General features: G+C 45.6%; 1 long non-coding RNA gene across 2 annotated transcripts; it reads right to left on the minus strand.

The window, feature by feature from the left end:
• Nucleotides 1-24,302: 24,302 nt before the first annotated feature.
• Nucleotides 24,303-26,281, minus strand: LOC138844718 (uncharacterized). Of its 2 annotated transcripts, none has more exons than XR_016218581.1 (3): nucleotides 26,190-26,281; nucleotides 25,527-25,646; nucleotides 24,303-25,316 (listed from the first exon to the last, which is right to left on the minus strand). It is a non-coding gene; the product is annotated as an uncharacterized LOC138844718 (long non-coding RNA). The 2 variants fall into 2 exon arrangements; XR_016218580.1 differs by having other exon boundaries at nucleotides 25,972-26,263.
• Nucleotides 26,282-26,642: the final 361 nt, after the last annotated feature.

Raw genomic sequence — 26,642 nt, forward strand, 5'->3', positions numbered from 1 at the left:
AGCAGGCGCCATCTTGGACATATGTCATAAGCAGAGCGACCTCAGGTCTGCACTGGCCCTGAGCCTAGCAGAAAAACCTGACTCTGGGCAGGGCAAATTAACAGGAGATTAGGACCTAGTAAATTTGTGGTGCTACTGAACTGAGACTGTGAAAAAAGAGACGGTGGGGGAGAGAACTCACGGAATTCACGTGAGCACTCTCCAGAGACGCTACAATTCCGTAACTTTGGCAACCCAGTGGGAGACTGAAGGAGAATTTGAGCCCACTCTGAGGGCCGAACAGATTCCCTGTGTGGTCCTTGGGAAAGAGCTTCTGATCTCTGGCTCCTGTGGGTATATCATTTGCCTGCTAACTACCTCCAACTTCGTTCAGCTGTGCAGAATAACTTCCCTTTTGAATCAAAAAAAAAAGAAAGAGAGAGAGAGAGATCTATCACGCCTAACCTGGGAGTGTCACCTTTGGCACACCAAACAGAGCTCTCAGGCCACACCCATCTCAAGCCCTAAGGCTCCATCAAAAACAGATAGTCCACTTAATCTAGAGTCATAGTATAACAAGAAAAAGCACCACAGTGAAGAAACCAAATATCTCCAATATGCCAAATAACAAACGCAAAAACCAAGGTAATAAAAACAAGGAAGTCACCATGAAGCCCTCAAATGAAAAAGACACCCCAATTCAAGATTATGAGGATGATGATATAGAAGAAATGCAAGAAGCAGATCTCAAAAAATTGATAAGAACATTAAGAAGTTCTCAAAAACAAATTCTTGAACTACAGAAATCCTTAATGGACAAGATAGAAAATCTCTCTCGTGAAAATGAAATATTAAGGAGGAATCAAAATGAAACGAAACAACTAGTACAACAGGAAACTTTGATAGTGACTGAAGTGAAGAATTCAATAGATCAAATGAAAAACACAATAGAGAGCCTTACAAACAGAATGGGTGAAGCAGAAGAGAGAATATCGGACTTAGGAGACAGAGAACAGGAAAGGATACAGTCAGACCAAAGAAAAGAAGAGGAAATTAGGAATCTAAAACATATTGTCAGGAATCTTCAGGATACTATTAAAAAACCCAACATTCGGGTTCTAGGAGTTCCTGAAGGCATGGAGAGGGAGAAAGGATTAGAAGGCCTTTTTAGTGAGCTATTAGCAGAAAATTTCCCAGGTTTGGAGAAGGACAGAGAAATCCTAGTACAGGAAGCCCACAGAACCCCTAATAAACACGACCAAAAGAGATCCTCACCACGACACGTTGTAATTAAACTCTCCACAGTGAAACATAAAGAAAAGATCCTAAAATGTGCAAGAGAGAAATGTCAGATTACTCTCAGAGGATCTCCAATCAGACTCACAGCTGACTTCTCATCAGAAACTCTACAAGCTAGGAGGGAATGGCAAGATATAGCCCAGGTACTAAGAGAGAACAACTGCCAGCCCAGAATATTATATCCTGCAAAGCTATCATTTGTGAATGAAGGTGAAATAAAGACTTTTCATAGCAAACAGAAATTGAAAGAATTTGTTGCCACTCGTCCAGCCCTGCAAAAGATGCTTAAAGATGTGTTACACACAGAAACAAAGAAACACGGTCATCAATATGAAAGAAGGTAAAGGAAGGAAACCAAGGAAGGAAAGCTCACAGCAAAAGATCACAGGGAATTCAAAACATATATTAGAACTTATCTTTGGCAAATGGCAGGGCAAAGTTACCACTTATCATTAGTCACATTGAACGTGAATGGCCTGAACTGTCCAGTTAAAAGACACCGATTGGCTGATTGGGTTAAGGAACAAAACCCATCTATTTGCTGCTTACAAGAAACTCATCTTTCCAACAAAGATGCATACAGACTGAAAGTGAAAGGCTGGAAAAAGATATACCATGCCAACAGAAATGAAAAAAGAGCAGGCATAGCCATCTTAATTTCAGACAACATAAACTTTACCACAAAAACCGTTAAGAGAGACAAAGAGGGACACTACATAATGATTAAGGGATCAATTCAACAGGAAGATATAACAATTATCAATGTATATGCACCTAACTACAGGGCACCGGTTTATCTAAAAGATTTGTTAACGGACTTAAAGGGAGACTTAGACCCCAATACAATAGTACTGGGGGATTTCAATACTCCACTCTCAGAAATAGACAGATCAACAGGACAGAAGATCAACAAGGATACAGTAGATTTAAATGACACTATAGCCCAAATGGATCTAACAGATATATACAGAACTTTCAATCCTACAGCTAAAGATTTTACATTCTTCTCAGCAGTACATGGAACCTTCTCTAGGATTGACCACATACTAGGCCATAAAGCAAGTCTCAGCAAATTCAAAAGAATTAGAATCATACCATGCAGCTTCTCAGACCATAAAGGAATGAAGTTGGAAATTAGCAACTCAGGAATCCCTAGAGCATATGCAAACACATGGAGATTGAACAACATGCTCCTGAATGAACAATGGGTCATAGAAGAAATCAAAAGAGAAATCAAAAACTTTCTGGAAGTAAATGAGGATAACAGCACAACATACCAAAACTTATGGGACACAGCAAAAGCAGTGTTAAGAGGAAAGTTTATATCAATAGGTGCCTACATCAAGAAATTGGAAAGGCACCAAATAGATGAGCTTTCAATTCACCTCAAGGATCTAGAAAACCTACAGCAAACCAGTCCCAAATCTAGTAGGAGAAGAGAAATAATTAAAATCAGAGAAGAAATCAACAGGATTGAATCAAGAAAAAATTACAAAAAATCAGCCAAACGAGGAGCTGGTTTTTTGAAAAAATAAACAAAATTGACACCCCATTGGCCCAACTAACTAAAAAAAGAAGAGAAAAGACCCAAATCAATAAAATCAGAGATGAAAAAGGAAACGTACCAACAGACACCACAGAAATAAAAAGAATCATCAGAAATTACTACAAGGACTTGTATGCCAGCAAACAGGGAAACCTATCAGAAATGGATAGATTCCTGGACACATGCAACCTACCTAAATTGAACCAGGAAGACATCGAAAACCTAAACAGACCCATAACTGAGACAGAAATTGAAACAGTAATAAAGGCCCTCCCAACAAAGAAAAGCCCAGGACCAGATGGATTCACTGCTGAATTCTACCAGACATTTAAAGAACTAACTCCAATTCTTCTCAAACTATTCAGAACAATCGAAGAAGAGGGAATCCTCCCAAATTCTTTCTATGAAGCCAGCATCACCTTAATTCCTAAGCTGGAAAAAGATGCAGCACTGAAAGAGAATTACAGACCAATATCCCTGATGAACATAGATGCAAAAATCCTCAATAAAATTCTCGCCAATAGAATGCAACAACACATCAGAAAGATCATCCACCCAGACCAAGTGGGATTTATCCCTGGTATGCAGGGATGGTTTAATGTGCGCAAGACAATCAATGTGATACACCACATTAACAGACTGCAGAAGAAAAACCATATGATTATCTCAATAGATGCCGAGAAAGCATTTATAAAATACAACACCCGTTCATGATGAAAACTCTAAGCAAACTGGGTTTGGAAGGAACATTCCTCAATACAATCAAAGCAATCTATGGAAAACCCACAGCCAACATCCTATTGAATGGGGAAAAGTTGGAAGCATTTCCACTGAGATCTGGGACCAGACAGGGATGTCCACTCTCACCACTGCTATTCAATATAGTTCTGGAGGTTCTAGCCAGAGCTATTAGGCAAGAAAAAGAAATTAAAGGGATACAAATTGGGAAGGAAGAACTCAAACTATCCCTCTTTGCAGATGACATGATTCTTTATTTAGGGGACCCAAAGAACTCTACTAAGAGACTATTGGAACTCATAGAAGATTTTGGCAAAGTAGCAGGGTATAAAATCAATGCACAAAAATCAGCAGCCTTTGTATACACAGACAATGCCATGGCTGAGAAAGAACTGCTAAGATCAATCCCATTCACAATAGCTACAAAAACAATCAAATACCTTGGAATAAACTTAACCAAGGACGTTCAAGATCTCTACGATGAAAATTACAAAACCTTAAAGAAAGAAATAGAAGAGGATACCAAGAAATGGAAAAATCTTCCATGCTCATGGATTGGAAGAATCAATATCATCAAAATGTCCATTCTCCCAAAAGCAATTTATAAATTCAATGCAATACCAATCAAGATACCGAAGACCTTCTTCTCAGATCTGGAAAAATTGGTGCTGAAATTTATATGGAGGCACAAGAGACCTCGAATAGCTAAAGCAATCTTGTACAACAAAAACAAAGCCGGAGGCATCACAATACCAGATTTCAGGACATACTACAGGGCAGTTGTAATCAAAACAGCATGGTACTGGTACAGAAACAGATGGATAGACCAATGGAACAGAATTGAAACACCAGAAATCAACCCAAACATCTACAGCCAACTTATATTTGATCAAGGATCTAAAACCAATTCCTGGAGCAAGGACAGTCTACTCAATAAATGGTGCTGGGAAAACTGGATTTCCACGTGCAGAAGCATGAAGCAAGACCCCTACCTTACGCCTTACTCAAAAATCCACTCAACATGGATTAAAGACCTAAATCTACGACCTGACACCATCAAGTTACTAGAGAACATTGGAGAAACCCTTCAAGATATTGGCACAGGCAAAGAGTTTCTGGAAAAGACCCGGGAGGCACAGGCAGTCAAAGCCAAAATTAACTATTGGGATTGCATCAAATTGAGAAGTTTCTGTACTGCAAAAGAAACAGTCCGGAGAGTGAAGAGACAACCAACAGAATGGGAAAAAATATTTGCAAACTATGCAACAGATAAAGGGTTAATAACCAGAATCTACAAAGAGATCAAGAAACTCCACAAAAACAAAACCAACAACCCAATTAAGAGATGGGCCAAGGACCTCAATAGACATTTTTCAAAAGAGGAAATCCAAATGGCCAACAGGCACATGAAAAAATGTTCAAGGTCATTAGTAATCAGGGAAATGCAAATCAAAACCACAATGAGGTTTCACCTCACCCCGGTTAGAATGGCTCACATTCAGAAATCTACCAACAACAGATGCTGGCGAGGATGTGGGAAAAAGGGACACTAACCCACTGTTGGTGGGAATGTAAACTGGTCAAGCCACTATGGAAGTCAGTCTGGAGATTCCTCAGAAACCTGAAGATAACCCTACCGTTCGACCCAGCCATCCCACTCCTTGGAATTTACCCAAAGGAATTTAAATTGGCAAACAAAAAAGCGGTCTGCACCCTAATGTTTATTGCAGCACAATTCACAATAGCTAAGACCTGGAACCAACCTAAATGCCCATCAACGGTAGACTGGATAAAGAAATTATGGGATATGTACTCTTTAGAATACTATACCGCAGTAAGAAACAACGAAATCCAGTCATTTGCAACAAAATGGCGGAATCTGGAACACATCATGCTGAGTGAAATAAGCCAGTCCCAAAGGGACAAATACCATATGTTCTCCCTGATCGGTGACAACTGACTGAACACCAAAAAGGAAACCTCCTGAAGTGAAACGGACACTATGAGAAATGGTGACTTGATCAGCATAGCCCTGACTGTTAATGAACAGCTTAATACATTATCCCTCTTAGTAGTTTTTTTGTCTGTTCTACTTAATATGACTGGTTTAATTCTGTAATTAATACACAGTTATTCTTAAGTGTTGAAAATTAACTGAAATGTGATCCCTGTTAAACATAAGAGTGGGAATAAGAGAGGGAAGAGATGTATAATTTGGCACATGCTCAAGCTGACTTGCCCCAAATGGTAGAGTTAAAAACATACCAGGGGATTCCAATTCAATCCCATCAAGGTGGCATGTACCAATGCCATCTCACTATTCCAAGTGATCAATTTCAGTTCACAATTGATCATAATGAAAGGACTAAGAGTCAAAGGGAGCACATAAACAAGTCTAGTACCTGCTAACACTAACTGATGGAATAAATAAAGGGGAGAGTGATCCAACATGGGAAGTGAGATACTCAGCAGACTCATAGAATGGCAGATGTCCTAAATAGCACTCTGGCCTCAGAATCAGCCCTAAAGGCATTCGGATCTGGCTGAAAAGCCCATGAGAGTATTTCAGGCATGGAAAGCCAAGACACTCTGGCAAAAGATCTCTGCGAGTGAGATCCCAGTGGAAAGAACAGGTCTTCAAAGAAGGAGGTACCTTTCTCTGAAGGGAGGAGAGAACCTCCACTTTGACTATGAGCTTGTCTAAACAAGATAAGAGTCGGAGAACTCAGAGGGCTTCCATAGCCTTGGAAACTCATGACCGGAGCATAGGGAGACTACTGATGCCATAGACAGGAGTGTCAATTGGTAAAGTCAACAACAGGAGTCACTGTGCACTTACTCCTCATGTAGGATCTCTGTCCTTAATGTGCTGTGTATTGAGATTTAATGCTATAACGAGTACTCAAACAATATATTTCACTTTGTGTTTTTATGGGGGTGCAAACTGTTGAAATCTTTACTTAATGTATACTAAACTGATCCTCTGTAAAAAAAAAAAAGAAATTATCAACTCCCAACTTGACTCTCACTGGGATTAAACATGACAATAGGTCTGATCTGATTTCGTCATCATTTAAAAAAAATCATCTATTATTTTTCACTTTATGTTTCTGTGTGAGAGCAAACTGTTGAAATCCTTACTTAATGTATACTAAGCTGATCTTCTGTATATTAAGATAATCGAAAATGAATCTTGATGTGAATGGAAGGGGAGAGGGAGTGGGAAAGGGGAGGGTAGTGGGTGGGAGGGACGGTATGTGGGGGAAGCCATTGTAATCTATAAATCGTACTTTGGAAATTTATATTCATTAAATAAAAGTTAAAAAAAAACAAATATTATATGGTACTTGCCTCTGAAAATCTAATATTAAGTGTATTAACTCTGTTGCGTACCATTTTTCTCTGTATAGGCAAAAAGTACTGTCTGGATAATTGAGCAGGCAATTTGCTTTTGAAAGATGTTATCAAAGGACACGAGGATTTAATTTCAGATTTTTATTAGAAGACAACACGTTCCACTTGGGATCCTCGGCACAAGACCCACGGCTGCCATGCTTCAGAGGTGTGTGCACGCCTGCCAAGGAGGGCAAACATCAAAGCTAGGGCTATGGGGACAGTTGCACCACAAAGGGCATCCTTTGCTTCTGAGACTCATTCTCTTGATTGCCTGTTCCTTTGGAAATGTCCTTAGGCCACCTTGGCCAGAGGCATTCTTGGACTTCTGAAAATGTGAAATTCATGTAAAAAAAAAAAAAAGGATTAAGATTTAAAGGTGACAGCTCTGTTAGGATAATCTCCCACAGAAACCCTCTAAACAATGGAGAATATTATCCTTACACCTTTTGACTGTTGGCTGTCCTTTGGGGGTGGTCTCAAGATGTGATTCCAGAAAATAGGCAATCTATTAGTGTGATTTAAGGATTCCTTCCCAAATTCTCCCCTCAGTAGGGCTCAGCAGGGAAATATGGTATATACAGTGCGCCTTCCTCCACAGTGACATGGGTGGCCTCCCATTAATTAGGTTATGGAAATGCAGAGCTAAATTGTCATCTGTGGAAAGTAAAATGAAATGGACTCTTTTTTATCTTTCTGCCTCCCGAATTTTGAATTCATTGAATACGGCAGGCTATAGCAAAAGCATTCCTCTAAGACCCTCTGATATTTGAAAGTCAAAAATCTGCAGTGCGACCTTCTTTCTTCTCAGGCCCTTTCCTCCTTCTTCCCAGGCCCCCGACACCGTCACATCAGGGAGAGAGACAGCCACAGTCCTAAGAGGTCATTTATGTGATAATAATGATGACGGAGTGCTTCCCATGGCTCTCTTGATTTTACCGAGTGGCTTTGCAAATATTAGCTCACTTGTGTACAAACCCAAGATCCCTAGCTGTCGCTCCCCGTCTTCATGGAGGAACGACACTGGACCCTGCGCTGTTCTTTTGTCTGCTCGGCCCTCCCCGGGTTTACTGCTGGTTCTTCCTGGGTTGGCTACCGTCCCTTCCACCTCCGTGGAAGGGTGGTTCCCCCTGCCACTTTTCCCCACTTCCACGGGGGAGCGGCACACCGCCGGCCGGCTCTCTCGGGGGCTGCACAGGTGTTCCTTCAGATAGATGTTCCCCCTAGATGTTCCTGGTGCATGTTGTCTCTCTCCTCCTTTATAGTCCTCTCCACCAATCCGTGCTCTGCTACCCACACACCGAGTATGCTGCTCTCCTCCAATCAGGAGCAGGTCCTACAGTTTATTGGTTGAACTGGAGGCAGCTGCGTAGAAGCTGTTTCCCTTCTCAGCGCCATATTGTGGGAGAGCAGATGCATAGAATAAGTCTTAATTCCAGTAACTTAGTCTAGTCCGGGTTGCTCCCCACACCTAGCAATTGGCGACGGTGGTGGCTGGGAAGGGTGTAGGGTTTGATTTCCCTTTCACACTCAGAGTAGGGAATCAAAGCAAAGAGAGATGGAATAGCTCCACTTTGCTTGTCTTCCCCTCTCTCTATTAATTCCAAATCCATCGTGAGCTCCTTGGACCTTGGCTAAATTTTATGTGGGTGCTGCTCTTGTTGGCTGATGTTCTTTCTTCGCGATCCTGAAGGTCCCCTTGGAAGGCCAGGAGGTGGCCTCCCCCTGCTCCTCTTGGGTTCACCCATCCTGAAACGTGACCTTGCTCTACTCTTCTGCAAGCGTTGTGATGACGGGGATGCAGGTTTGCACTGCAGGGCCAGCAGAGCTGTTGGGTGACTCATGGGAATATCATATTTAGCACGTTTCCCCCAGTGAAATGTATGTATTTAGATGACACATAATACTGTTTAAAAGCCAAATCAGCTTGGCTCTTAAACTCAGCCTCATGGAAGAAAATGGAGGAGTGGAAAAGACAGAATGAGCTCACTTGGGAGAGCCAGCTGGCCAGAGAGTCCTTTCAGGCCATCCAGGCAATGAGCTCACACAGGGACATCGATCGTGGACGCTGAACTGTGGGGCATAAGAAATAGGAAGTGGCCTTATAACCAGCTCACCCCAAACATTTGTGGCTCACAAATATTGCCACTGGCCATGGGGGACCCTGATGGTACACAAGCTTTCTGGAGAGAAAAACACAGTCATCTACCACTTGAGTTGATAGGGCCTCTTGGGAATTGATAGCAGCGTTATGGCTTTTATCCTCTCTGTAGGTCATCCTCTGAAAGGTAACAAGGCCATCAGCACTTGAACAAGCCAGATGGCCCACTCAGCTGAGACAGGCTCCCCCTGGAACCATCCTCCCCCCGGTTCATCTGTTCCCAGGCTTGACGCTACTGCGCCTCACTGAGCTGGGGCTCAGAGCAGCCCCCAAACACAGGGAGTTGGGGGAAAAAGACACTAAGGAGGTTAATGTCTAATTTTGTTTTTACTGTTCTTCTTGGTGATGTGTGAAGCTGGTGATGTGCTCAGGGGCGCTCTCCAAAAGCTCTCATTTTGTAAAGTATGTCACCTTGAACCTGCTCACCTTCAATGCATCTCCCTCCTTCCAGCTCACCTGCACAGGGTCTTAAGATCTTCCTGTTTTCCTGTCATCAATTTCCCTTTTCTTGTCCTTTTCATCTGGAAACCCAGGGCTTGCTGTGCTCCTCACACCCCCACCTCCTGCAGCTCTTTTAAAACAATATTAAAGGAAGCTGGGGCCAGCCCGGACACTTCTGCAGTCCCGCTCCGGACACCTCCCTGTCTGGAAGAGGCTCTGTCCTTTCATCGCTGGCATTTGTCCTGGTCTCTCTGTCATTCCTTGAGTGTGTCAAAACAGCCCCAGCTCAACTGGTTGGCAGCTCAATTATTTCCAAATTCCTTGAAGGCGTGACAGGTGCAACAGAGGAAACAGCCCTTCCTGCCTAGGTCACCTTTCAGTCTGCAGAGTTGGCTTCAGATACAGGCTCTGGGGGAGAGTATCTTTCACAGGTCACCCTGCGCCTTCCTTTCCCATCCTCTCCTGAGCCAGGGCCCTGGCCTCTAGCTTGTGGTTTCCTGCACAAAGTCAGGGTGACTGTTATTCTGTGTTCTATCCTGGAGGCCCAGAGAAATTTTCAGACTTCTCTGTGGCAGCACTAATGATGCTGACGGTGGTGATGATGATGATGTTGGTGATAAAGACAGTGGTGGTGGTGGTGGTGATGATGATATGGTGATAATGATGGTGGTGGGGGTGGTGATGATGTTGGTGATAATGACAGTGGTGGGGGTGGTGATGATGATGATGTTGGTGATAATGACGGTGGTGGGGGAGGTGATGAGGGTGATGATAATGAAGATGATGCTGGTGACGATAACGTTGGAAGTAGTAATGAAGATGATGATGGTGGTTGTGTTGGCATGGTGATGATGATGAAAATGATGTTGATGGCAATATTGGTGGTGGTGGTGATGACAGCAACAGTTAATGCTGCAAGGCACCATTCTTAGTGGTTTGCATGTATTAATTACTCAGTCTTCAGGTCATCTGTATAAGCCAAGTATTATTGCTATGACCACCCCTATTTTACAGATGAAGAGATCGAGGCACAGAGCTGTGAAGGGACTTGCTGAAGGTGACATGGCTAAAAAAGGAATCGGGTCCAGACAGCCTGGCTCTAGTGCTCACGCTCTCAGTCACTGCGCTAACTGTGGAGATATGCAGTGGTGCTGTGGAGCAGTGGGTTAAGTCGCCATTGGTGACACTGTCTTCCCCGATTGCAGTGCCAATTCAAGTCCCAGCTGCTCCCCTTCCTCTCCAGCTCTCTGCTAGGAAAGCAGAAGAGGGCCCAAGTGCTTAGACACACGTGTGGGAGACGTGGATGGAGTTCCTGGCTCCTGGCTTCATCTTGGCACAGATCTGGCTGTTGTGGCCATGTGGGAACTGAATAAGCAGGTAGATCTCTTGATCTCTCTCTTTCTCTCTCCCTCCCCCAACCCCTCCTCTCTCCCTCTGTCTGTCGTTCTGCCTTTCAAATAAACAAATCAATAAAAGGTCCAGATGCTTCATAGTCCTCAGGGCAACAGAACTAGAAGCAAATGAAATTGTGCTAATTTTAAGCAGAATGATCATTAACTATGTTAATGACCCCCACAAGCAGAGAGGGTGGGATGGAAGGTGAGTGGACAGATGAGACCCACCAGGCTACATCTTTCATCCAAAAGAGTCTTTTGAAGAAAATAATTACAAACAGGGGAAAACAGAGCAGGGAGCCTGGCACCTGGTTACCTGACCTCCACAATGGCCCCAAGGGATCTGACCCTGGAGGCCTATGGGTTCTTTAGAAGACAACTGGGGAATGTACTGGGTCCAGGTGTGGTCAACAACACCGACCACCACTGATACCCCCAGCTACTTTTCTTATCACTTCTAAGGCTCAAAGCAGTGTTTGAAGTGAGCTGTCAGCAGCCTCATTTCATAGGGGAGGACTGGAAGCTCAGGATGCTTCATGACCAACTCAGCTTCACACAGTCTAAGTTGGTGGCCAAGCCAGGATTTGAGCCAAGACGGTGTGACTCAGAGAGCCGACTCCTTTGCAATATATCGACTGCTTGCTATACATTACCCCATGGAAATTGGAGTCATCGGTTTCCTCTCATACACACATGACTCCCCGCCTTGGGCCACAGAAGACTCTAGCACAGCCGTCAAGTGTGATTTCTCTGAGCAGCACCTGTGTGGCTGCTCTCGCTCCCACACCCATTCATTCCCTGCCCGGTGGATTATTTTTTATGTCCGCAGCCACCCACTGGATGCAGATGGAGGCTGAGAGCTGGCTCAGCTGAGCTGTAATTCCCCAGTCCCCTCTGTGGCGCTCACACGGCCGGGGTCACATCTGTGAGCCGACATCCACTCCAGTGCTGTGGCTGTTCGCGCTGACAGGTCCCACACTCCTGCCAAGCAACCATCCGCATTTCATCCATGAGCTCCTGCCACTCTCTCAGGTGGACGCCATCTGCTCACAGAGATTGATCTGCACTTACTTCTTTCCAATCTGGCCTAGAACACCCTGCTATTGACCAAGGCTTGATCTAGTACCTGTCTGCCAGAGAAGCTACTCCAATAATCTCTGTGGACCAAGGCGAGGCAGCCATTCGATCCATTAGTTCTTCACTGCTGGTCCTTGCCTCTGCAGGGCGCATCTGCTAGCCAGGCCATCCTTTTCAAAAACAAAGGAGGGGGAGAGGGAGTGGGAAGGGGGGGTTGTGGGTGGGAGGGACGGTATGGGGGGAAGCCATTGTAACACATGAGTCGTACTTTGGAAATTTATATTCATTAAATAAAAGATAAAAAAAAAAGTGAGCCCCCGAGGAGGAGCTGGGCTTTGCTCTTGTGGTAGGATGCTGACTCTCACTCTGCTTTGTGGTCAGGGTATCAGCTTCAGGGCCAGGTGATGTGGCTGAAGTCCTGGCTCTACCACACCCACCTGGAGAGCTTGCCTATCCAGTGCTACTTTCTCCCTCTTTGGGCAAGGCAAGCAGACCGCCCATCATGGAGATCAGGTCACAGCAATTGGCATGAGTGTTTTTCAAGCGGAGCCTGGAGGGGAGACCCTGTCATCTTACAGACCATCCCAGGTCCTTTCTGGTCTTTTCTCGCTTCTGCAATAGAGACGGCATGTTTGGAGCAGGTAAGACTGATGTACAGAGAATGAGAATCGGCAGCTGTCACCCCTGCAGCTCCACCCCTGGCCTTTCTGGTTACATGAGCCAATGCATCCTCTCTGTTGGCTTGGCTAGTGTGAGTTGAGATCCTATTGACTACAACCAGTCCAGTTCAACCCAGCCCCCAGTTGAGTTTCCTGCTGAGTCTCTCCTCTGTGATATCATGAAAGGGTCTCTTCTCATGAAATTGGCTTGAGAGGTTCTTGAAGGCTACACAGCAAAGTGTTGGCAGCCCAGTTACGTCTGGCTGTGCCTCAGAGGATTCTCTGCTTCTGTTTGGACAATGCTTTTCCTTTCTTTCAGTGATTCAAACTGTTCACAAAGCACTTTCCCATCCTGTGCCTGCTTCTCTAAGTGCTGTCAGCCACCCTTTAAGACAGGATTCTGTTCGTTAAGTGAACAGCCCCACTGTGTGCCAGTTACTGGTTTTGGTGCTGGGAACATGCCAGTGATAAGGCAGAGCTTGTGCTACATGAGTTCATGTTCCAGTGGGGGATGTGGAGTGGATAAGTCCCTGCTGTAAGTGTGGGCAGCGGCAAGGCTTAGGAAAGGCAGATGGAATGTCCAGGGGCTCAGGAACCATTTTCGACAGGTGACAGGTGCGTGTGGAAGTCTTTTCTGAAGGGTTGACATTCAACCAGAGAGCTGAATGAAGTCAGGGAGTAAGGTGATGGGAAGAGTATTCCAGGGAGATGCTGCAAGTCCAGAGATCCTGAGCAGGAAACACCTTGGCATAAGCTAAGGAAGCGAGGCCAATTGGATCGTGAGACATGAAGGGCGAGTCTGGGTAGCCACCAGCCCGTTCAGGGCCTTCAAGTTAATTAGAAGAAGACGCACCTCTGGCAGACTAATTACCATGGAACATCACTGTTTGGGAAACACCTGGACAGCTGTACAGGTAGTCATTAGCCATGGCTTAGCAGACACAGTTAGAAAGAAGAATCAGTTCCTAAAGGGGAACATTGGATGGAACTCTAAGTCAGTGATGCCTATGAGAAACAGAACATGGGCCATGTTTGTAATTAAAAATTTTCTAATGGCTACTTTTAAGAAACAGTAAAAGTGAGTGGATGTCTTAAATTATTTTTTTAGCCAGTATGTCCAGAACATCAACATTTCAACATACAATCAATGTAAAATATATGAGATGTTTTAAATTCTTCTTTGGGGGTATTATTTTTTCTTTTCTTTTCAGAATTATTTGTTTATTTGAAAGTTAGAGAGAAGGTGGGGGAGGGAGAGAGGGAGAGGGAGAGGGAGAGAGAGAGAGAGAGAGAATCTTCTATCCAGTGGCTCACTCTCCAGATGGCTGTAATAGCCAGGGCTGTACGAAGCTGAAGCCAGGAGCCAGGAGCTTCATCCAGGTCTCCCACGTGAAGCATTTGGGCCACCTTCTGCTGCTTTTCCCAGGTCATTAGCAGGGAGCTAGATTGGAAGTGGAGCAGCTGGGACTCGAACTGGCAGCCATATGGGATGCCAGTGTCAAAGGCAGCAGCTTTTTTTATTTTTTAAGATTTATTTTTATTTATTTGAAAGACAGAGTTACAGAGAGAGGTAGAAACAGAGAGAGAAGTCTTTCATCTGCTGGTTCACTCCCCAGATGGCTGCAACGGCCGGAGTTGAGTCAGTCCGAAGCCAGGAGCCAGGAGCTTCTTCTGGATCTCCCACTCAGGTTCAGGGGCCCAAGGACTTGGGTCATCTTCTGCTTTTCCAGGCCACATCAGAGAGCTGGATTAGAAGAGCAGCAGCCAGAACTAGAACCGGCACCCATATGGAATGCTGGCACTTCAGGCCAGGGCTTTAACTCGCTGTGCCACAGTGCTGGCCCCAAAGGCAGCAGCTTTACCCACTGTGCCATAGTGCTGGCCCCTGGGTATTATTTCTTCACAATCTGGTGCATATTTTACACTTACAGATTTTTCAACTCAAGTACTAAGACTTTATCAGAAATACCTGAGCAGTATTTAGATTTCTTCAATGTGTGGTGAAACCATAGGTTTACATAACTAGGTTGTTCCAAACATACTTAAAAGTTTGCCAGTAACAAACTTAGTCATCAGTATTTGAATTAATGAAAATTAAGTTAAAAGTGCTTTCCTTCGGTGCATGAGACATATTTCAAGTGCTCAGCAGTCATGTGCAGCCAGTGGCTTCCGGAGTGAATAGAGGAGGTCAGAGAGACGCTGGATGGCTGAGAACAGGGCATGGCATAATCTCGTTACCTCCTTTATTAGGAAGATCTTTATGGAACCTGTGTGAAGAACAGACTTGTGAAGGGGCCAGGAGGGAAGCAAGGAGGCCAGCTGCAACTGGCCAGGTGGGAGACCATGGCCCCTTGTAGGTGGTGGGATGGCTGATAAGGAGGGTGGTCCGGTGCACAGACTTTGTTGCTGGAATGGGCACCTCACCTGAGAGGGAGATCTCAAGCTGGACTCTTGGCTGTCGGTGGGCTTCCTGAGAGGCTAACAGAGATGAGGACTCAAGATCCCTTACTTGGGTCGATGCTGTGGCACTGTGGGTTAAAGCCACGGCCTGCAGTGCCAGTACCCTGTGTGGTGCTGGTTCGAGTCCCAGCTGCTCCAGTTCTGATCCACTCCCTGCTGATGTGCATGAAAAATCAGCAGAGGATGGTTCTAAGTGCTTGGGCCCCTGTGCCCATGTGAGAAAACCAGAGGCAGCTTCTGACTTTGGCCTGGCTGTTGTGGCCATTTGGGTGGTGAACCAGCAAACAGCAGATCTCTCTTTCTTTGTCTCTGTCTGTCCCTCTCTCTATCTGTAACTAAGACTTTCAAATAAATAAACAAATTTTACAAAAAAAAAATCCTTTACTTGCATGGACGGCTCCCCCTGGCTTGGATTTTGTGATGAATCAATTTTTAAAATGCTATTTATGGTGGGTTTTTCTCATTCTAAATAAATATTCACTTTTGTATCTGATTGTATTAATAATGCTCCCCCAACAGAGGCCACCAGATTGAATAAGCTTCAAGTCCCATAAGACCCTGGATTAGCATCTGCCCTGAGGTTCAATAAGCCATATGAAAAATGAGAAACTGAGGCTCCAGGTTAAAAATGACTTGACTAAAGCAAATCAATAAGTTCCACACGTTTTTCTGTAATGAGGCACTGTTCATCCAGTAAGTTGTCTTCAGATACTCCTCTTTCTCCTGTGGTGATCCACTCTTTTTCATGCATTCTTCACATATTTCTAAAGCCAGCCTTGAACTGTATTATCCTTCTAAATGCAGCAGGGTAACTAGGAGAGCTGCACCCTGGGTGTGCTTTCCTCTGAGACACTGCACTTGTTCTGTGGTTAGGAGGGGTGTAACCTGATGCTAAAAAAGTCAAATATCTGGGCTTGGGATGCTGGCTGTGCCACCAACTCACCACGTGACCCTGATCAGTAAAACATGGAGAATAGCACCCACGAACAGGGTAGCTGTCTGGATTAAGGGAGATACTCTATGCAATAATGAACCAAATTCCTTGCAGACAGTAGGCACTCACCTCTTGTTGTTATTGTTACCTTGTTGGCTTTTTGGTGCCTTTTCTTTCAAGGCTCCCTGGTCTGCTCATCAATCCTTCATCAAGGCCAGGGTCTTGGCCCATCTACCAGAGAATCAGCCCAGCATGACCTTTATGCCACCTTACCCAAGTGATCAAATTCCTTCTCCCAGGGGTGAGAAAACTGGACACTGTGTGTCCCCTCCCTCATCAATACGATACACCGAGAAGGTTGAATCCACCTTGTTCTTAACAAGTATGAAACCTGAACCAATCAGCCAATCCAGAGAATGGGACATTCTGCAGGTACCTGGCCACAGACTCTTAAAGAACAATGTCATGAAAACAAACAAGCAAAAAGAGGTGGGGAACTATTCTAGAATAAATGGGTCTAACAAGCTCGGAAACCTAACACTACAAGGAAACCTTGATTGTAGCTGGGTTCAAGTGAAACAAAACATTTGGGAGGCTATATTAGAGGACTGGGTTAATGTTCACGCTAATAGGTGTGATACTGACATCACAGCTATTATCAGTCAGATGTGAACAGCAACACCCTGTATAGCATAAAAGAGAAGAAGGTCCCTAGTTTTAGGGGATGCCTGGTGAAGTAGTTAACGGTGATGGAGTCATTAAGAAGCAAGAGAGGGAGAGGGAAAATGGTGAGCTGTCAACACTGTTCACCACAGAGTCGATGCCAGTGCTGCTACACTGCTAACACTGGGGGAAAGGTAGAAGAGGGCTTTGAGAAATTCATAGAAAAACTGAATTAAAAGATAATGAATATTTTGCAATGAATGCTTAGAAGCTCACATGTGTGTGTGTGTGTGTGGTACCTTTCTCTCAACTGCTCTGTAAATTTGAAAATTAAATTTAAAAAGCCGTTGTTCTTCACAGCCACTGGGCCCTTTCTGCTCAGTGAACTGTTGGTCCTGCCGTGGGCAGGTAGTGGGTAATGGATGGCTTCCATCAACAGCAATGCCAGGACTCATTTGATCACTTCACTGGTGCCATTATCAATGTTTCTCTGCACTCTGTCATCTCCCTGTGGGTCACGGCAGCTCGGGGAGAGGCACGGGTGGTGAATGCAACAAAGGTTTTTATTACATGAGATGGAGTTTCCAATCCTGGGATTCTCAGATCACCCTGTTGAGGGGTAAAGCCAGGTACCCCACTGCTATTTTCTCCATCCCTCTCCAGGCAGGTTCCTCCCTCCATGACCCTGGCCTCCTTGTGTAGCTCTTGTCCTAGGAGCCCATCACACTGTTACCTGGCCACCAGGTCTCTGAGATGCCAACTATATTAGGCTTCTACATGTTACCCCAGGCTCCTGGCATTGGGGTATATTCGGGTAATCCAGCTTTTTCCGATTTGTCTGTTCTCTGCCCACCTAATGTCTCATTGGATGGGGGAGATTCTGTTATTCCAATTGTTTTCTTAAACAAAACTGCAAGACTTTCTTCCTGGCCTCTGTAACAGAAGACTCATCAATCTTCATCACATACTCAGCCCACACCATCTGGCTTTCTCCCGTTTTACATTTAGAAAATCTACTGTAATAAATGGTTCTTTTTAAACTTTTCTAGTGTAACCTTTATTGGTTGAGTGGTGATAGCAGAAAGATCATCCGTATTATAATCCATTGTTTCTCTGTGTGTCTTCTCGTTTCACCTCCCAATTCTCTGAGAAAAGGGACTTACCCTCTGACACTCAAACTCTCTCTGATACACACAATAGTAGGAACTCAATAAATGTTCACTGAGCAAAAGACTCATCCATTGCTATAACAACAGCCCCTTGCTAACTGGACAGTGGTGCAGAAGGAACAAGCATTTCCTCTGACATATCACATGGCTGACATTTCATAGGGACCTGCCTGGCGTCTTGAGCCTTCCATATCAATGTGATGCAAAAGAAGTGTTGGGAGGGGACCTCCTTTGCTCAAGGCACAATGCAGCCTGTATTTCTTGAGCTTCTACAGGTCAAACCTGCATGCCCTCATGTAACAATTATCCCTGGGAGCCAGCGAGCCAGGAGCCCTATTGGTGCCAAGGTTGAAAGCTGAAGGCTTACAGATTGCTTGTAAGCAACTCCTCACATCTTAGGGAAAGCTGACCCAGGTACTCAAGTACAACCAGGTGAGGCAAGAAAACTAAATGCTCCAAGAAGAAAGGCGAAAACATTGTCCTGAGTCCTGCATCTGGAATGAAATGGACAAGCTCTCAGGTTAAGAAATCTGCAACAGATCACGTGCAACAAGGAGATATATAGAGCTTGTTCCCATCACAAAGCATTCTGGCCAGTGTTGAGCTCTGCACCCTTGAAGCATACAGCATACCCCTCAGCTCCTCATTCGTAGAGGAGGAACCAACAAGGGGACTTGAAATTTGTGGGAAAATAGAATTACAAGGTAAGCTTGTGTTGGTACAAAACTTTTTTGAAATTCACGCATAGCTTTTTTCATGACTCACATTTTCCTTGGACTTTTTCAAGACCCCTTATTAAGGATCGTGGTGGGAAAGTGACTGGCCCAGGTCCCACAGCAAGTGGTAGCTGAGCCAGGACCCCCTTCATCAGTTCCTCACTGCTGGGTTTGTCTGTGGAGCTGGTGTGAGGCACGACTCTCGGTACTAAATATCAGACTCCCAACTGCTGACTCAACTGGCCGAGGGTCCCTGCTTCTAAAGCTCCCCGTGTGATACTAAGGAGAACCACACGTCTTTCCATCCTGTGTTTTTGATGATTTGACATTGGCAGGTTTTGTGCAAGACCGGGCTCTGTAGACCATCAGGAGTCTGGATCACAACACTGATGGTACCCCCTTCCTCTTCCCTTCAAACAGTGGGCTTCCCTGTCACCTGGTAGACACAGTGGATGATTTAATGCATCATTTGGCTCCTGGCACTCTCTCACTCCAATCACCACCATGTTCTGCTGAGGCCAAAGTCCTTATTGTGGCCTGGAAAGCATTCCTCCTGGGGACTTGTGGTCTTCAACCTCTTGCTTGCTCTCTCCCACCACCTCCTGCTGCTCCTGGAACCTTCTGGAAAAGGCTCAATTTTCAGTGCTATTTCCTCTGCCTGGAACAACCCCACCTGCCACTGATCTGCCCTGTGGCTCAACCCCATGCCTCACCCAGTGCAGATAACCTGCCTGCCTTGTTCAAGCGTTTTCCCCCATCACCCATACCTCCCTTGACTGTCATGTATTTATTAGGTGTACTTCTTTGTCTCTCCCCAGCCTGGGAGCTTTGTTTGCTTCATTGATAGAGTCTAAGGAGCTGAAAAAGCCTGGTAAGAGTAGGTATTATAATAAATATTTGTGGGGGCTGGCACTGGGGCACAGTGGGTTAAGCTGCCTTCCACTTACAACATCTGTCTTCCCTATCCCCCTTTCAGAGTGCCAGCAGCTCAGCTTATGATCTGGCTCCCTGCTAATGTGCCTGGGAAGGCAGTGGGTGATGGCCCAAGTGCTTGAGTCCTTGCCACCCACATGGAAGACTCTGAAGGAGTCCTGGGCTCCTGGCTTCAGCCTGGCCCAGATTTGACTGTTGCAGTCATTGGGCAAGTAAACCAGCAGGTGGAATCAATTTCTCTCTGCGTGTCTCTCCAATTTTAAAATAAATAAATACTTGTGGAATTAATTTGCAAGAAAGGGTTTGTTGATCAAAATACCCTCAATCAAAAGGGAGTTTGTGAGCAACTTGGCTGGACCTATGTGGTCCTTGTCATGCTGCAGATATTCAGCGCCTGCAGAGATCCATGGTGAGGACAAAGAGCATTGGTAACTGTGGGCCCCCTGCACCAGAGGATGGTTAAGGGGAGGTCTTCCAGCAGGAACCCTGGGAACAGCCAAGTGAAGGTTGCTTCTGCCCTTGGCGAGGTGGTGACGGACAAATACACACAGAGGCCATGCGGCACCCAGGGATGTGAAGGATTCTGGGAGAAAGGCATCATTATTTTGGTAAGGGTGGATGACAGGTTTTCTAGGGAGTAAACCATGGTCCAGAGGAAACATACAGAAATCATATTTTAGATGTTCAAAGAGCCCTGACAAATTCTTGCACTCGCACCCATTTTTAAAGCTTTAGTTGGCATGGTGTGGGGCAGACATCGAGGGCTGATGAAGTGGATGAGAAAATGCTGCAGATGCAGGGAGAACAGGAAGAAAGGGGCAGCTCTGGAAGGAGCGGCCTCGGCTTGGGGACCCCGGCCAGGAACCCCAGAAATGGTCCCTCATAAGAATTTTGCAAATGATCCAGAAGAAAGTATATCCAGCAGAGTCTGCAACTGAACACGTGACCTTGCACCTTCCTGGCTGGTGGGACGCCAGGGCAGTGGAGACAGATGGTGGAGGTCATCAGGGCTGAGTATGTGGTGGGGAAGCAGCCAACGAGCTTCACTGGGGAAACTCTGGACATACATACATACAAGGAAAAATGGGCTGGAGACGTCAGCATGACCCAAGGGAAGGTCAGAAGAGGCACGGGCACTCCCACTGGACCACCTCAGCCAGGTTAACAGTGGATGCCAGACCCTTCCGGAAATGGGCATTGGTCATTAAGGGATGGAGTTCATTTTCCCACTGCTTTTTGAAGTTGGGAAATGGCTGCCATTCTCTCCCTATCTCCTGTCCTGAGGGTGCGTCTTAACTTCCCCCATCCCACTTCACAACTTTGGGCTTTCAATTGTGTCTTCCCCACCACCTTGTGAGCCCCCAGCACCCCTTCTTCTCTATCTTCCCCAACCACACTCACCCCTCACTGCCCTGAGCTCCCTGCTCAGATCTCTGTGGAATGCTTTAATATTTGCAAGAGGTGTCTTTCATGTGGGCACTCACGATTAATGGGATGCATGATTGGATCAAGTCTGTGTGTTTCAAGACAGACACAGGGAGATGGAAAGATGTCAAGTCAGCCAGGGGAGGGAGGCACCATGGCCAGAAAGCTGGGCTTCTCAGTCTGGAATGAGGACCAGTGAAACAGGCAAAGGAGCACATGGAAATCCTTGAAAGTGGAGAGGTGAACAGGACCTGGCTCACCGAATCAGAACACTGGAAAGACGAAGGTGCCAATGGTGTTTAAAAAGTCCTTTCAAGCGAATGGAAGCCTCCTTGAATCTTTCTGAGTATGAAGCATGATATTCTTAAAAATCAGCTGTTTGGGTAAGATTTGCATACTGTTAAATACACCTGTGGGGAGTACAGTTCCATGAGCCTTGACAAATGTATACATCCGTGTAGCCAACATCATTATTAAGATGTAGACCATGTCCATCAACCCATGAAAGTTCCTTCATGCCCCTCTAAAGTTAATCACTCTGACCCAATTCCTTGAGGAGCCACTGACTTGCATTTAAACGAATTTTTTTTTTGTGAAGCACACATACACACACACAGATGCACACACACACACAGACAATAGATAAATATAGAGAGAGTTCCTATCTGTTGTTCGCTGTTGAAGTGCCCACATGGACAGACTGGGCCAAGCCAAAGCCAGGAACTGGGAGTGCAATCCAGGCCTCTCAAGGGAGAGACAGGAGCCCAATTACTTGAGCCACCACTGCTGCCAAAGTCTCCATTAGTAGCAAGCTGGAGTCAGGAGTTAGAGCCCAGAATCCAGCAGTCACTCCAACCTGGGATTCAGGCATCCCAACCACAGGCCAACAGCTGCTACGCAGTGGTCTGCTTTTCATCACTACGGATTAACTTGCTCCTCCAGCACTGGTACCCAATTTTCATATCTGGCATTTTTGTTTGTTTGGTTTTTGAGCTTCATTCCTGGTACTGTACATATCAGTAGCTACATCTATTTCATTACTGTATATTACCTCATTTTGGACCATGGTACAATTTGTTTATTCATTTATCTATTATTATCTACTATTCCAGTTGTTTCAAGTTTGGGTCTATTATGAATAAAACTACTGTGGACATTTGTGTACAAGTCTTTTTCATGGATAAGACACAGTACTGATAAGTAAAATTAAAAAATCTCAGAGCTAGACAGAACAGAAAAGAGGGATCCTAATGTGCTGAGTTCAGTCTTCTGCCTCCAGCCCTCTGCTTTCTCCCCTCCACCACAGTCCTGAGAACTGGATGTTTGGTCTCTGTTTGCCCCCTGCTAGGGAACTCACTGCCTTTTTTTTTTTTGACAGGCAGAGTTTACAGTGAGAGAAAGAGAAACAGATAGAAAGGTCTTCCTTCTGTTGGTTCACCCTGCAATGGCCGCTGTGGTCAGCATGCTGTGCTGATCCGAAGCCAGGAGCCAGGTGCTTCTCCTGGTCTCCCATGTGGGTGTAGGGCCCAAGCACTTGGGCCATCCTCCACTGCCCTCCCTGGCCACAGCAGAGAGCTGGACTGGAAGAGCAGCAACCGGGACATAATCCGGTGCCCCAACCGGGACTAGAACCCGGTGTGCAAGCACCACAGGTGGAGGATTAGCCTATTGAGCCTCGGCACCGGCCTAAGCCATGGTACCAGTTTCACTGCCTTTCAGAGCTGCTTATCAGAGAATCCTTCAATTGCTAGAAAGTTCTCCCTGACACTGAATTGCAAATGGCTGCTGGATAGGGCCCTGGTGTGGTGCTGCAGTGAAGCCTGGTAACAGCCACACAGCCGGGTATTTTACAAAGGCCCCCAGAGTGACTTCCGGTCTTCCCTGTTTCAGTCACCATACCCTTTGTTCTGCCATCCATTCCACTTGAGACTTGCTTGAGCTTGTGGTCAATGCCTCTTCAGCTGCTTCATAACAAACTGAACGCATTGCTCCAGCAACTGAACACCTGCCCAGCACTGGCCAGCAAAGCCCACGTCTGCACACAGCATTGCCTGAGGTTAGCCGGGGCTCTCCATCACCCATTGCTAACCCCACAGAGCTCACAGGCAGCCAGGGAGCCGCCCGCAGGCTCTGCTCACATGTGCTGCTGCTAAACCCTATCCCCCCATCCTGTGCTTCATGCAGTGGGCAGCAGATTTATGGAAATGGCACAGGCCTGAAAATACAAATTGCTTCAGAAATGAATCAGACAACTTCATGGTTGAAAGACCCATAATGGCTTATTACGGCAAACTGGCATGTGTTGTGCTGTCCGTGCCTTACTTTTCTAGCTGACAGCGGGATCAACAGCTATGTTGAACTAGAAGGTTCTGGAAGCCCCTAATAGCTCCTAAAGTTTGTGATGCCTTCTCCCACCAAACGTTCTTTGGTGCCACTGTCAGCAGCATACAAAGCCAGCTGGGCCAGGGGCTGCCTCAGCTGCAATGTCATCTTGGAGGAGAAGTAGTAGAAGAAAGAGAAAGGGAAGGAAGGCTAGGGAGAGGCCGGCATTCCTGAAAATCCCAAATGTCACTCAGCAGGAGATGGGCAAGGTGTGTCACCCGCACCTGGGGGAAGACGACTGCTAGTGCCACCCACACGTTAAGATGTTACTTTTTATAGTTTACTTTTTATTTTTGATAATGTGAAATGCATTCATCTTTGAATTCTTAGAAGTGCAGAAAAATTTTAAAGAAAAAATTCACCTACAATTCTGTACAGCAACAACTACCATTAATATTAGGAAGTGTTTCCTTTTAGTCACTTTTTATTTCTTTGCTCCTTAAAAAAGAGTCTTGAGAGACACATAATTGTTTTCATCTCTCCTTTGACCCATCCCTCCTTCCAATGTATGCCCACATACTCCATGTTTTGTAAGAGAAAGGGGCATAAACACGTTCCCCTACTTTAACACTCTCTTGTCCATTTTCCCATGCAACTAAGAATCCTTTAAAACACAAATTTAATGATAGTGTAGCATTCCGTGATACACATAAACTGTGAAGCGTAATCATTCCCAATCTTACATATTTAGCTTGCTTCTAGTATTTTCCCATTATTGCCACTCAGAGACAACTGTTCCTATACTCAGAACTTTCACATTTTCAGTTATTTTTCAGTTATTTTAAGGATATACTCTTACCACTGAAATATAATTTGAAGTGTACTTTCTTGAGACTTTTCATTCATATGAAAAGTACATATGTATACATATGTATACATAAGTATGTGTAGATCGATCGATCGATCGATCGATCTACAAATCCCACCCCACAGTCCCGATGTGGTCCTGCCATCCTACTTCAATCAGAAATTTCCAAAACCAATGGCATGGATCAGCTGTCAGCATCACTTCCTAACTGAATATGACACAGAAGAGAAAAAGTAGAAAAACCCTAAATTTCTCTCCAAGGATCCTAAGCCCCAGAGGTGAGTGGAACATGAACTATTAGACAGAAAATGGGTGGTTAATTGCTAGAAAGTAAACAGCCACACAACCCTGGAAAGCCAGAGGCACGGGGATGTCACTCAGCCAGAATGGCAGGTGCTGCACCCTTCACCCCGGCAGTAGCTGGGATTGTGCCTGTGTGATGAGTGGGCTCCCCGCTGCCAGTCTGCTAGGCCTGCCATGACTAAACACCACAGACTGGGTGACATAAACATCAACCGTGGACTTTCTCAGCAATCTGGAAGGTGAGCAGGGCTGGTCTCCACTGATGCCTCTTTCCTGGGCTTGGGTATGGCGTCTTCTCCCTGTGTCCTTACATGGTCATCTCTCTGGGTCATCTGTGTTCTGATCTCTTCTGATAAGAACACAGATTGCGTGAGGACCCAACCCAGTGGCATTATTTGGATGTGATCATCTTTATAAAGGCCCCATCTCCAACTGCAATTGTATATTGAGACTTAGGACTTCAACATGTGAGTTTTGGGGGGACACAGTTCAGCCCGTAGCCCTGACCTAATGGAAGTACTGGTGTATGAGGCGGGCTTTGGTTTGTAATCTGGACTCATCAGCCTCCAATGCAGGGATCCGGGGCTCTGCAGGAGTCCCTTCCTCTGAGTGGTTCTCCAAGTCCTCAGGGAATTCCTCGTTCCTCATCATGTTGTATGGAAGCTCAAGCCACTCGGAGAAGCCACATAAATGAACTCTGGTCAACAGTCCCCGCTGAGCCCCGTCTGAAGTCATCCCAGCCCAGCTACCTGACACGTGAGTGAAGAAGTTCCAGATGAGTCCAGCCTTCAACCCTTTCGCAGCTGTGTTCTGGTTGCATTTCTGATTCCTGGAACCTGTGAGTATAGTAAGACGATGTTTTATGTCACGTTTTGGATGGGATTCTGGTTTATTCAATGTTATTCCACTGGGTAACGAAGGAGCTGGATGATCACCCAGACCGCACACGTTTCCATCTATACTTCCAACAACTGTTTGTTCTGAACAGCATCCTACATGCTCTTTGGGGCACTGGGGAGTTGGGGTGGCATTTGCATGTGACTCACAGTGCAGTCTAAGTGATGAGTGCTTCGCCAAGGAAACAACCTGGAGCGATGGCACAGAAGCACCAGATTCTCACGCAGGTGACAGTGCGGAGTCAGATGGGTTAACAAGCACGTTGGTCCCTATGGAAAATGGGGAAAGCAGAGTCCCTCTAAGAGGGTGCACAATGCTTGCTTCCCTCACAAATTACCTTCAGCAGGATCAAGGTGCTAAATCCTGCTGCACGTTTTCCCCCAAAAGCTGCCTTTACCAAAAACCAAAGTGTCTGCCCACTCCTTGGGAGCTTCCAATCCTATCATGAGAATAGCAAGGGAGTGGTGATTCCACTCTTCTGAGCCCCCAGGTTACTGTAGAAACAAGTTGCCCACCCCACACTTCTGATGGCTCTTCCACGTGAGACAATTCTTTCCTGTGAGACAAAGGACCGAGATCATCTTTCTCTGTTACCTTTTCACCCATAACAATAGCAGGAACAGTGTGCTGAGGTCAACCCCAGCCCTCCTCTCTAGCCGTGGGCATCCCTATGGCCACGGTCTGTTCCCAAAGGAATTGAAGGCAGTTTTGTTTTTATTTTACATCAACTTCCTCTTTAAAACAAGATGTTCTTTAAGATCCCCTCTACTAAGTTTTCGTGATGCAGGATGGACAATCTTTGTCTCATTTACCCCTAAAGCAGAAGCAACGCTTTGCATCAGGAGATGCAGGTTCAAACCCCAGCCCCGCCGCTCACTGGCCAGGCAGCCTGGGCAAATCATTTAAATCATCTGAGCCTAGCCTCAGTCAAATGGAAAAACATGTGCTTTACCACATGGGGATTGTTGTGAAGATTAAAGGCTTATGTGAAAGTCAGGTGGAGAGATGTCTGCTGAATCCCTTGTTAAAGTCTCTCTCTTTCTCCAAACATCTCAAGCCATCTGCATTTTCTCTGCCCTAAAGGCTGCCAAATCTCCCCTCAGTTGAGGTCTCCTCTCTCTCCCTCCCTCCTTCCCTGGCCCCCCTGAGCTGCATGCTGTCCTCCCTGACCAAGGCTAAAGCCCATGCACAAATGCAGGAGACATGCCCAGAGGCCGGCCTCCTGAGCTGTTACTCACCCCCTGATTCCTGTCAGCAGGAAACAA

Source organism: Oryctolagus cuniculus, chromosome 12, assembly GCF_051225735.1.
Source record: "Oryctolagus cuniculus isolate XC-2025 breed Fujian yellow rabbit chromosome 12, ASM5122573v1, whole genome shotgun sequence".
NCBI classification, from domain to species: Eukaryota; Metazoa; Chordata; class Mammalia; order Lagomorpha; family Leporidae; genus Oryctolagus; species Oryctolagus cuniculus.